Source organism: Vespula pensylvanica, chromosome 16 (assembly GCF_014466175.1).
Source record: "Vespula pensylvanica isolate Volc-1 chromosome 16, ASM1446617v1, whole genome shotgun sequence".
In the NCBI taxonomy this organism is placed as follows: Eukaryota; Metazoa; Arthropoda; class Insecta; order Hymenoptera; family Vespidae; genus Vespula; species Vespula pensylvanica.
Window position 1 is genome coordinate 2,761,719 of NC_057700.1, and position 9,849 is coordinate 2,771,567.

General features: G+C 34.9%; 1 protein-coding gene across 17 annotated transcripts in view; it reads left to right on the plus strand.

Moving 5' to 3' along the window:
• The first annotated feature begins 58 nt into the window (after nt 1-58).
• LOC122634859 (catenin delta-2) overlaps nt 59-9,849 on the plus strand; it is a 69,052-nt gene continuing 59,261 nt past the window's right edge. For 5 of the 17 annotated variants that reach the window (XM_043824221.1, XM_043824222.1, XM_043824225.1 and 2 more), the window contains exon 1: nt 61-1,559. The gene's annotated coding sequence lies outside the window, so the exon portion shown is untranslated. Of the gene's footprint in view, nt 1,560-9,849 lie in introns of all 17 variants that reach the window. The other 12 variants (XM_043824219.1, XM_043824224.1, XM_043824231.1 and 9 more) reach the window with 6 other exon arrangements.

Sequence of the window (9,849 nt, forward strand, 5' to 3'; positions counted from 1 at the left end):
GTGGTGGTGGCGGCGGTGATTGAACAGGAGAAGGAGGAAGAGGAAGAAGAAGAGGAGGAGGAGAAGGAGGAAAGGAAGAACGTAGAAACGTAAAAAGAAAGAAAAAAAAGAAGAAGAAGAAGAAGAAGAAAGCGTTAGATTGACGTTGGATCGGCATGATCGGTGCGTCTCCATGGAAGGTGGGCCATTGAGGCGTACGGTGGGCGGCTGTGCGTCGAACCTCGAAAGGGAACACCACGCGTCGAAGAGAAGGCGTCTGTCGACGAGACGAGTTTGATATCCTTGATCTCTCCAAGACGAATAAGAAAGGTAAATAAATAGATAGAGATAAATAAAGAGAGAAAGAAAGAGAGAGAGAGAGAGAGAGGGAGGGGGAAAGAGTCCACTCCAGGGACATACGCACATGCCGTGTCCGGGAGATGTACGGAATCTCGAGAGGAGCTCGTCGCGCGGGTGGATTCAATTCGATGCGACGTCGTCATCATCGTCGTCAGAGATTCTGCGACGGAGCTAATGAAAAGAGATTCGAAAATATCGTAGAAAAAGCGAGCAGTGTTGCAGAGAAATCAAGAGTAGTAATAAGAGCAGGAGGAGAAACAGCAGCAGCAGCAGCAGCAGCGGCGGCGGCAACGGCAACAATAGCGCGCCGGTGGCAGTGACTGTCGGCGGTAGTTTGGTGGGAGTCGCAGGGGGAAACGGAGAAAGAGAGGGGGGAGAGGAGCGTGTTTTTCCGAGATTCGTCGTCGAAGAAGAACGAGAGGGTCAGTTCCGGCCCGCTCGGCTGGCGGTGCGCGTCTCTTCTTTGGTTATTCGTAGTGTGTGAGCGTGCGTGTGCGTGTGCGTGTATATATATATATCATAATATATATATATATCATATATATATATATATATATATCGTGTAAGCAAGTTAAGTAAGTGTGCAGACGAGATCGTTGTGCGCGCGAGGTACGGTTAAACGGCCTTATCTAAAAAGAAGAGTGAGAGAAGGAAGAGAGAAAGAGATAGCGAGAAGGAGGGAGAAAGAAGAAGGATAGAGATATATACACAAGCGTGCGGGCGCGCGCGCGCACTCAACGAACCAACTCGACGAACATAGTGCGTGCATTTGAGTCACGCGCGCTCCTCTGTTAACTTCTTTTCGAATACGGTGGAGAACTTTTAAAGGAAATTCTCTCGCTTATATACACGTATAAATCTCTTAGAAGGAGAAGGAGAAAAAAGTTCGAATGGAATAGTGGAGATTCGGAGTGACCGGTTCGTTGGAAGATAGAAAGAGAGAGAGAGAGAGAGAGTGGGAGGGAGAGAGAAAGAAAGAAAGCAAGAGAGAGAGAGAGAGAGAGACAGAAAAAGAGTGTGAGAGTGAGAAAGAAGATATCTTGAAGCGGTGGCCGCGCCTCGTACGACTATCATCATCGAGAGAAGAGCATCAGAGGTGGTAGCAGAGTGACAGCCAACAGTGGTGGTGGTGGTGGTGGTAGTGGCCGATACTCTAGCAACGCTATATAATCTCTGGAATGTGACAGGAAACTCTCGTAGCGTGGAAAATCTTGGAAAAGGTAAGTATTCGTTTTTCTTTTTCATTTCTCTCTCTTTCTCTTTCTGCGTATACCTTACGCGCGTGAGCTCGCTTCGAAAAGAGGGCGGCATGGCGGGGAGTTCAAATGCGAGGCTGTCAGATCGATCGAAAGAGAGCGAGAGCAAGAAAGAGATAGATAGGTTTAAGATATATATATATAAGAGAGAGAGAGACACACACACACACACATACACGTTTTCGAAAGGATTTATTGCGTATATAAAATCGTTCGAATGCAAGATTCATCCTTTTACTTTTCGACGACATAATTCTCGACAAATTTTCCAACGAATATAACGTAGAAATGATTTATTAAGCTTCCATTTTGCGTTTTGTTCTATTCTCAATCTTCTATTCCGTAGTTCGTTCGTTCGTTCGTTTTCTTTTCTTTTTTTTTTTTTTTTTTTTTTTTTTTTTAGTTGTAGAGTTGTATATTTCGTTCGATTACGTTTATGATTGATTCCCAACGCACGGGAAGAAATAGTTCCCGATCGCCGCGTCGATTCCCGAAGATGTACGGTTTTACACGAACGCGCGTAGTACTACAGCTATAGCACGATTCACGAGGAGAAATCGTAGTAAACGAAGCAACGTGCTCGTCGATTCGTTTACGACGTCACGAGCCTGTCAGAGGGACGCTACTACACCAGAGTACTACTACTACACTACTTCTACTACTACTACTACTACTACTACTACTACTACTACTACTACTACTACTACTATTCTACTATAGTGCGTATTACGTTACTACGTTACACACGTTACTACGAAACACTCTTCGTCTTATACATCGAGAATTGTCTTTCTTTAAATATGTTTTTTCTATCATCGAAACAACCATCCTTACGATGATCTTATCACGTACGTAGAAATATTTTCCTTCTTTTTCTTCTTGTTTCTTTTTCTTTTTTTTTGTTTTTGTTTTAAATACATATCATTGAAGGTTATACCTGAATGTGTTTGTCCTGTGTATATTGCGTTATGAATTATCGTCGAGATATTACGTTCCAAAAAGAATACATACAACAAATGTGTTCGTTATAAAAAAATATCTGCGTATATACGCACGTACATATATAACTTACTAATCGTGAACGGTTACGCTCGTTAAAAAGAATTCATCTTGTGTCGTCTCGTAATTTATTAAGGTTCATTCACGTTATATATTAATACGAAAATGCGAGAGAACTTTTTTCGGCGAAATTAAACGAAAATGTTTCATCGAATACAAAGCTTCGAAGAGCGATCAAAGAAACAAACTATTTCGAAACGTGTTGACGTGACTGATTTACGTTAGCAAGGTGACCTTGAAGCCGACGTGAACTGCACAGGCGACTAAAATGGCAGCGAACTCATATAATATACGTGGATGTATGTATGTATGTATGTATGTATTCATGTATTTTTAAATTCAATCTGATAAAAATCGGCAAAAGAATTCTTTCATTATGTTTAATTAGAAAGTACTTCGATTCTTTTATTGATAATTTATCGTTCATTCGACGGCGTAAGTAGGACACGTAATTAAGATATTATACTTATTTTCCAGGGATTTTTTTGATTCTATTAATATGCACATATCTATACATATTTATGTACATGTATATATATGTATATATATATTTATATATTTAATTATATATTTAATATTATATATATTTAATTAATACCGAAATATATACAGACTCTTTTCGATTTCGGTGATACGACCGAAAGAAAGATTGTGAATTTACAACAAATCGAAAATTTAAAGCGACCATTTTTTTTCTACGAGGACTTTCGAATAAATCAACGTTGAAAATTCTATTATCATAATTCTCATAAATTCTGTAATATTCGAACGAACTTAATAGCCAGCGAAAGAAGAAGATATTTGAGAAGACACAGGGATAGAGTAAGGTTAGAGAGAAACATTCTATAATTTTACTTGGGAATTAATTTTAACGGGGATAATTGTACGCGAACGTTAATCACAGATAAACTCGAAGACTAAATAGTAATATAATATTCTTTCATAAACTTTCTATGAGTTTGCGTTTCTGTGTTTCTTTCGAATTGCTCGCAAAGTTTTAGATGCTGATGTATATCGACCTAGGAAAAGGAGTATAACGTTCGCACTTTTAACGATGTTATTTAAAGTTCGTGACATCGTAGTGTCCAAAACTCTTAGAGAGAGAGATATATTGTCTGTAGAACGAGGGAGTGTGCGAAAGAGAGAGAAGAGAGAGGGAGAGAAAGAAAGAAAAATGGGAAAAGAAATTCCAGACGGAGGTAATACAGTTTACAGGAGCGACTATAAAACTGTTAAGGAGAACAAGAACTGACTAGGATCTCGTCTCTTAAGCAGTAATCCGATTGAGGAAGATTCTTGTGGTTTTATTGGCGTTTCTCTCTTTCTCTGTCTATCTCTCTATCCCTCTATCTCTATATCTATCTATCTATTTCTATCTATCTCTATCTCTCCTCTCTATTTCCCTCTCTTTCTTTCTATCTATTTATCTCTCTTTCTTACTTCAGTTCACTTGCTTTTCTCGTTTTTACTCTTTGGTTTTCTTCCTTTTTTCTCTCCTCTTTCCTTTCTTCTTTCCTTCCTATCTCTTTTAATTTTTTTTTTTTCTAATTATTTCCGTAATTAGATTTCGTTCGTTAGATACCGGTAATTTTTATTCGGTCTTATCCGAGACACTATCAACTATTTTTATTATATTCTTTGATGGACGGCTAAAGGATTATGAGTTAGTATACAAGGGCAAAGAGAATATAAATAGAAAATTTAGAAAATGTTCAAACGCGTAATAGTAGAAATGGTAAGAGATAATAATAAGAGTATAGGAACGTAATAATGAAATAGGAAGAGTGAAAAAAATTTTAGTAAAACGTAAAAGCAAATATAGCGTATTAAATTCGATATAAAATGTAATAGTATAAATGGTAAAAAATATTCATAATATAAATGCCACACGAAATTAAAAGAGTAAAACTTAACGGTACGAAAATCTCTACGTACAAGCAGAGATCTCTTTTATATTTGTTTGTTTATTTATTTATTTATTTATTTATTTTTTTTCTATCGATATTTTATCACGAATATTTTACAGTAGATATTAAATTTCCGAGTTTGATTGAACCACGAAAATTCTTATCACGGAAATTCGGCTCGAACTTGAGGTATCGCTTTCAGTGATGAGATATAGCTTTGGTCATTGATAAGAGCGTATTGATCAAACCTCGATAAGAAAGTTTCGTTTAACGATAAGAAAAGAGAGAAAAAGAAAATTTCAAGGAAAGATTTTTTGACATCAACGGTTTTATGGGAAAAGGTCATATAATGTATATGTGTGTGTGGGTTTGCATGTATGTATGTAAGTAAGTACGTTTATGGCGCAATCAATTTTATCTTTTCACAATCGCCGACAGGAAAACCTGTCGAAAGTCGGACTCTCGAAATCGACTAAGAATTATCGGTGTTCCCAATCGTTGACAGTTCGATCAATGAGTTCAGTCCACACGTTTGTGTTCCGTCTATCTTTCATTTTCAGCTGTACAAATGGAGAATGAACACGACTGCGCGGCGACCATTGATACGATATGTCGATCTACAATCTTCATATATAGATCATACATGTACGAATACGAAGTTTAACAATTGCAAATATATACCTATGTATGTATGTATGTACCTATGTACGTACGAGAAGTGAGTAACGATTAACCTTTGAACTTTGACGTTGAACTTTCAATTAAACGGTGGTTATTATTTTAATCACAGATTTAATCGATCGACCATCAGAATTAGAATATTGTGACTTTTATAAAATTTATATTTCTATTGTCTGTGTGTGAGTATATAAATCGGAAATAGTACCAAAATTTATATCTATATGTGTAATATATTGTAGATAGTACAGGTTTTCTCTCTCTCTCTCTCTATATATATATATATATATATATGTACACATACATACACATATATATAGATTCAAAAAGTTCATTTTGAAAATGTCGAGCGTGCTAATTCGACGATGGCACCAACGAACGTTTTCTCGCAACAAGAGTTATCGAGTCTCGATCTGAACGGACGACATACGTAGAGGGAGTGTCTCCCTGGTGCAACGATGTTTACACAGTAGTAATGACCGAGTGTATAATTTACGAAAGACCGACGTGTGCGTTTCTTTTTCGTTCCTACGATGAAAGGATCGCGATCCGAATATATACATAAGTAAACCACCCCTTCTTTCTCTCTCCCCCTCTTTTCCACCTCCCTCGCTCTCTCTCTCTTGTACTCGTCTTCATCTTTTTCTTTCATTTTCTTTCTTCCTCTCTTTTTCTCTTCCTTTTTTCCTCTTCCTCTCTCTCCCCCCACCCCTCTCTTTTTCTCTCTCTTCATTTTTCTCTCTATTTATCCTCGTGGGAGAGGGTGCTGCGGAAAAAACGAATTTCATAAATTCTGAAGGAGCTTTGTTGATCGAAAGACCGAAAGAACCTTGCTCGATCTCTTTCTCGAGATTTATTAGTACTCAACGAGTGCTGAAGCACAATAAACTCGCTAAAACTTCACCTTCGCATTACGTTTAATTGCGATTGGCCACGAATTTGCATCAAGTTGTTGAACCCGGCGCTTAAGCTTAAGCTTTTCGAATCTCTCTCTCTCTCTCTCTCTCTCTCTCTCTCTCTCTCTCTCTCTCACTTTCTGTTTATGTTAAATAAGAAAAACAAAATGAAGATCAGGAAAGAGAATATCTATAAACGGATTGTGCATAAGTTATAAAATTTAAATAACTTTGCTTTTTATCTTCGTCGTAGCGATAATCATTCTATCCTTGTCGTTCCCCTTATTTTTTTCTTTTCTATTTATATTTAATTTATTCTTATTATTTCGATTTGCATTTAATCAATTTTTATTTTTCATATATTTTACACATGTATTATAATTACGTAAGATCAATGCTTCATCTTGTATTATTAGATTTACTTTCAGTTACGAATTTATCTACTTGTAGTATCAGTTTTATTGGCTTAAGTTAACGTTATCTATCTGTCACAAGCTTTATATCATACTTTTCAAATTGTTCATCTATATTATATAATATATTAGTATCTTTTATTTTTTCAATTTTTTAAAAATCTTTCTCCTTTGTATACCGCAAGCTTTTGCTATACTGGTAACGGTATCTCGCGTTTCTACATTTTATTCGTGATAAAAAAATAAACAGAAGAGAGACGAAGAGATAAAGAAATAGAGATAGCGTAGTGACTATTACTACTACTATTACCACCACATTAAAACGGTAGAATCGTTCAAGCAGCGGTACATCGCGAGAGGTGACGTGTAATTTGAAAATATATAGAACAGGGAAGATAGAAGAGTAGTAGTCGGTCCTAGCGTAATAACGAGACGCCCAGTACTTTTACGAGAGACGAAGAGCCAAATTAGGAGTCTCGAAGTAACGAGCGGCGATAATTAGGCCTTTAAATACCGCGAACATCCGAAAAAGCGTCCGAAAAATAAAAAAAATATCCGCGGGAAGCTTGCTTTCTTCCTCTTACCCTTCTATCTAACTCACCTATTACTATCTTCTTTTCTTTTTTCTTTTTTTATTTCTTTTAATCCTTTTAGTAAAATGTTTTTTACAAAAAATTAGGAAAAGTCTCATGAAGGGTGAAAGAAATATGGAAGATGATTCTTGAAACGAGAGTTTTATTCTTATTCTTCTGTATTTTTTTTCTTTTAATCTTTTTTTTAATATATATATATATATATTTTTTTTATTCGTCTTAATTGTATTTTCTTTTTTAATTTGGAAATGATAGGTTGTAATTATTAATTATAATAAATTTCTTGGAATATTATCGATAGATATGCTGGTTCAGTGAAAATTAATCGTTACGTTTCAATGGCGGGTATACACGGTGTTTTCGAACTGGTAATATAAGTAGGAAGGAATTGAATCTGCATGAAAAAATAAATCGAAAATGTAGAATAATATTTTTTTTTTTCTTTTTTTTTTACGAGAAATATTATTTTCGAATAAATCGATGTTGCGTGCCTTAAAGTAATACTATAGATTATAATATACTCAATAATAAAATAATAATCTTATTAATGTGAGTAATACTATAATACTACATTATAATATTATAATCATTATTATAGTATTATGATATTATCTAATATAACTAATATAACTAAAACTATAATACTGTATTATAATATTACATGTACGACTGGTACTGCATAATATTATACTATCATAATACAACAGTTAAAGTTCTTCCATCGTGTTTAGAAAAAGAACAAAATTATATTATCTATTATATTTATTATTTTATTATATTAATTTATATAATTTAATATATATTACAAAGGTATGAAACTAAGTACAACTTAGTATGGCATAACTCTAATACAAGTATCGTAATTTTTTCACGTCAAATAATTTTTTCTCTAACAAACGTATACACACATATATAACAAAAGAAACAGATTATAGGAGGGATTAGAAAAAGCCAAAGCGGGTCCTTCTTTCAAATGTATTGTCAACTTTTGAGAGAATCAAAGAAAGGAAGCGTTTGTCTTTTTGAATGAATGGTTTAAAATGGGGGAGGTACGTATAATATGTATGTATGTACAGTATATATATATATGTGTGTGTATGTATGAATGGACCGACGATGAACAGCGAAGTGACGTAGTGATACATACATACATACATACATATATACGTACATCATACCAAACATACAAATATATAACATACATACACACATACACACACATATACATACATACGTACGTACATATGCACGTATATACGTAAATTCTTCCGGAGGTGTGATGATGCGCGTGCGTCCACGCCTTTGGAAAAAAAGACATCCGTTGTTCGCACCTTCCTTTGAAATCGATACCGTACGCAAAAGCAGAACGGTAGCGGCATTTTCTCGTACACAGGTGTTTCTTCCTTCTTTTTCTTTTTTTTTTTTTTTTATATATATTATTTCTTCTTCTTTTTCTTTAACTGATTTCCGAGAATAGATCGTCATCGTGCACAGTGCGAAAATGCACACAATGCGCTACGGTGCTCGGAGGAGGACTGATTTATATTTTTTTTTCTCTCTCTTTTTTTTATCCTTTCCCGAAAGAAAGAATAGAAAAGAAAAGAAAAAAAAAAAAAGTAAAAAGAAGCAGAAGAAGAAAAAGAAAAAAAAAGAAACGATATCTCTGACAGTTCAGTGTTCTTATTGTTTCTTCATACACTCCCCTCCCCCAACTCCCGGTTGCCCTCGCTAAAGTCCTCTACCAGAGGGACTAGCTTTTTATTTTCGAAGGAAGTCCCACGACGAGAGAAGTCATTCGAAGTCAAGCTGTAGTTTTTAATTAGAATTTACTCGAAAGTTTTTCTATCTTATCTATCTTAGCCGTTGGAGATTGCTTTGGTCATTGTTGATAAGGGAGAGAAGAGTAAATCCAAGAGGGCAATTTCGGTCTTGTTAATTTAGATAAACCAAACGTATGTATTAAGTACTTACGTATGTATGTATGTATTAAATGTAAGAGATTTTGTTTTTACTAGGGAAAATAATTTTTCAAGGATTTCGACTGACAAAATCAATCCGTTTATCGCGTATAAAATAAAAATAGAAAGAAAAATTTAAGTCCTATCGACATTCGATCGTCGAATGGATTTTTATGAAATCAGGTGGATGGATGGATGTATGTGATGGATGATGGATGTTGTGTATATATATATGTACATAATAGATTTTAAAATAAATTTTATTTGGAACTAATGGCTTTTTCAAGATATCGATGTCTCTTATTTTCGTTTTTGAGTTTTTTAAATATTCATGCATACACACATATATCTTTTATTTTAGTGATATATATGTATCTATCTTTTATTATTTATATTGTACTTCAAGATGATGCATTTCCTTTGTGATAACATACTTGGTTACATAAATCCATGCATTTCTCGATTATTATTTCAGTATTTCACGTATGAACGAGTGACGTTTGAAAATGAAAGAAATGAAACAAGAAAAGGAGAGGATAAAAGAGAGAGAGAGAGAGAGAGAGAGAGAGAGAGAGAGAGAGAGAGAGAGAGAGAGAGAGAGATTAAAGAAAGGATAGATTAGAAAAAAGATTTTCATAAAAGCGAAAAGAGTATAAGAGGAAGAGAGATATATAGATAGATAAAAAGATAGAGAAAAGGAAAGCGAGAGAGAGAGAGAGAGAGAGAGAGAGAGAGAGAGAGAGAGAGAGA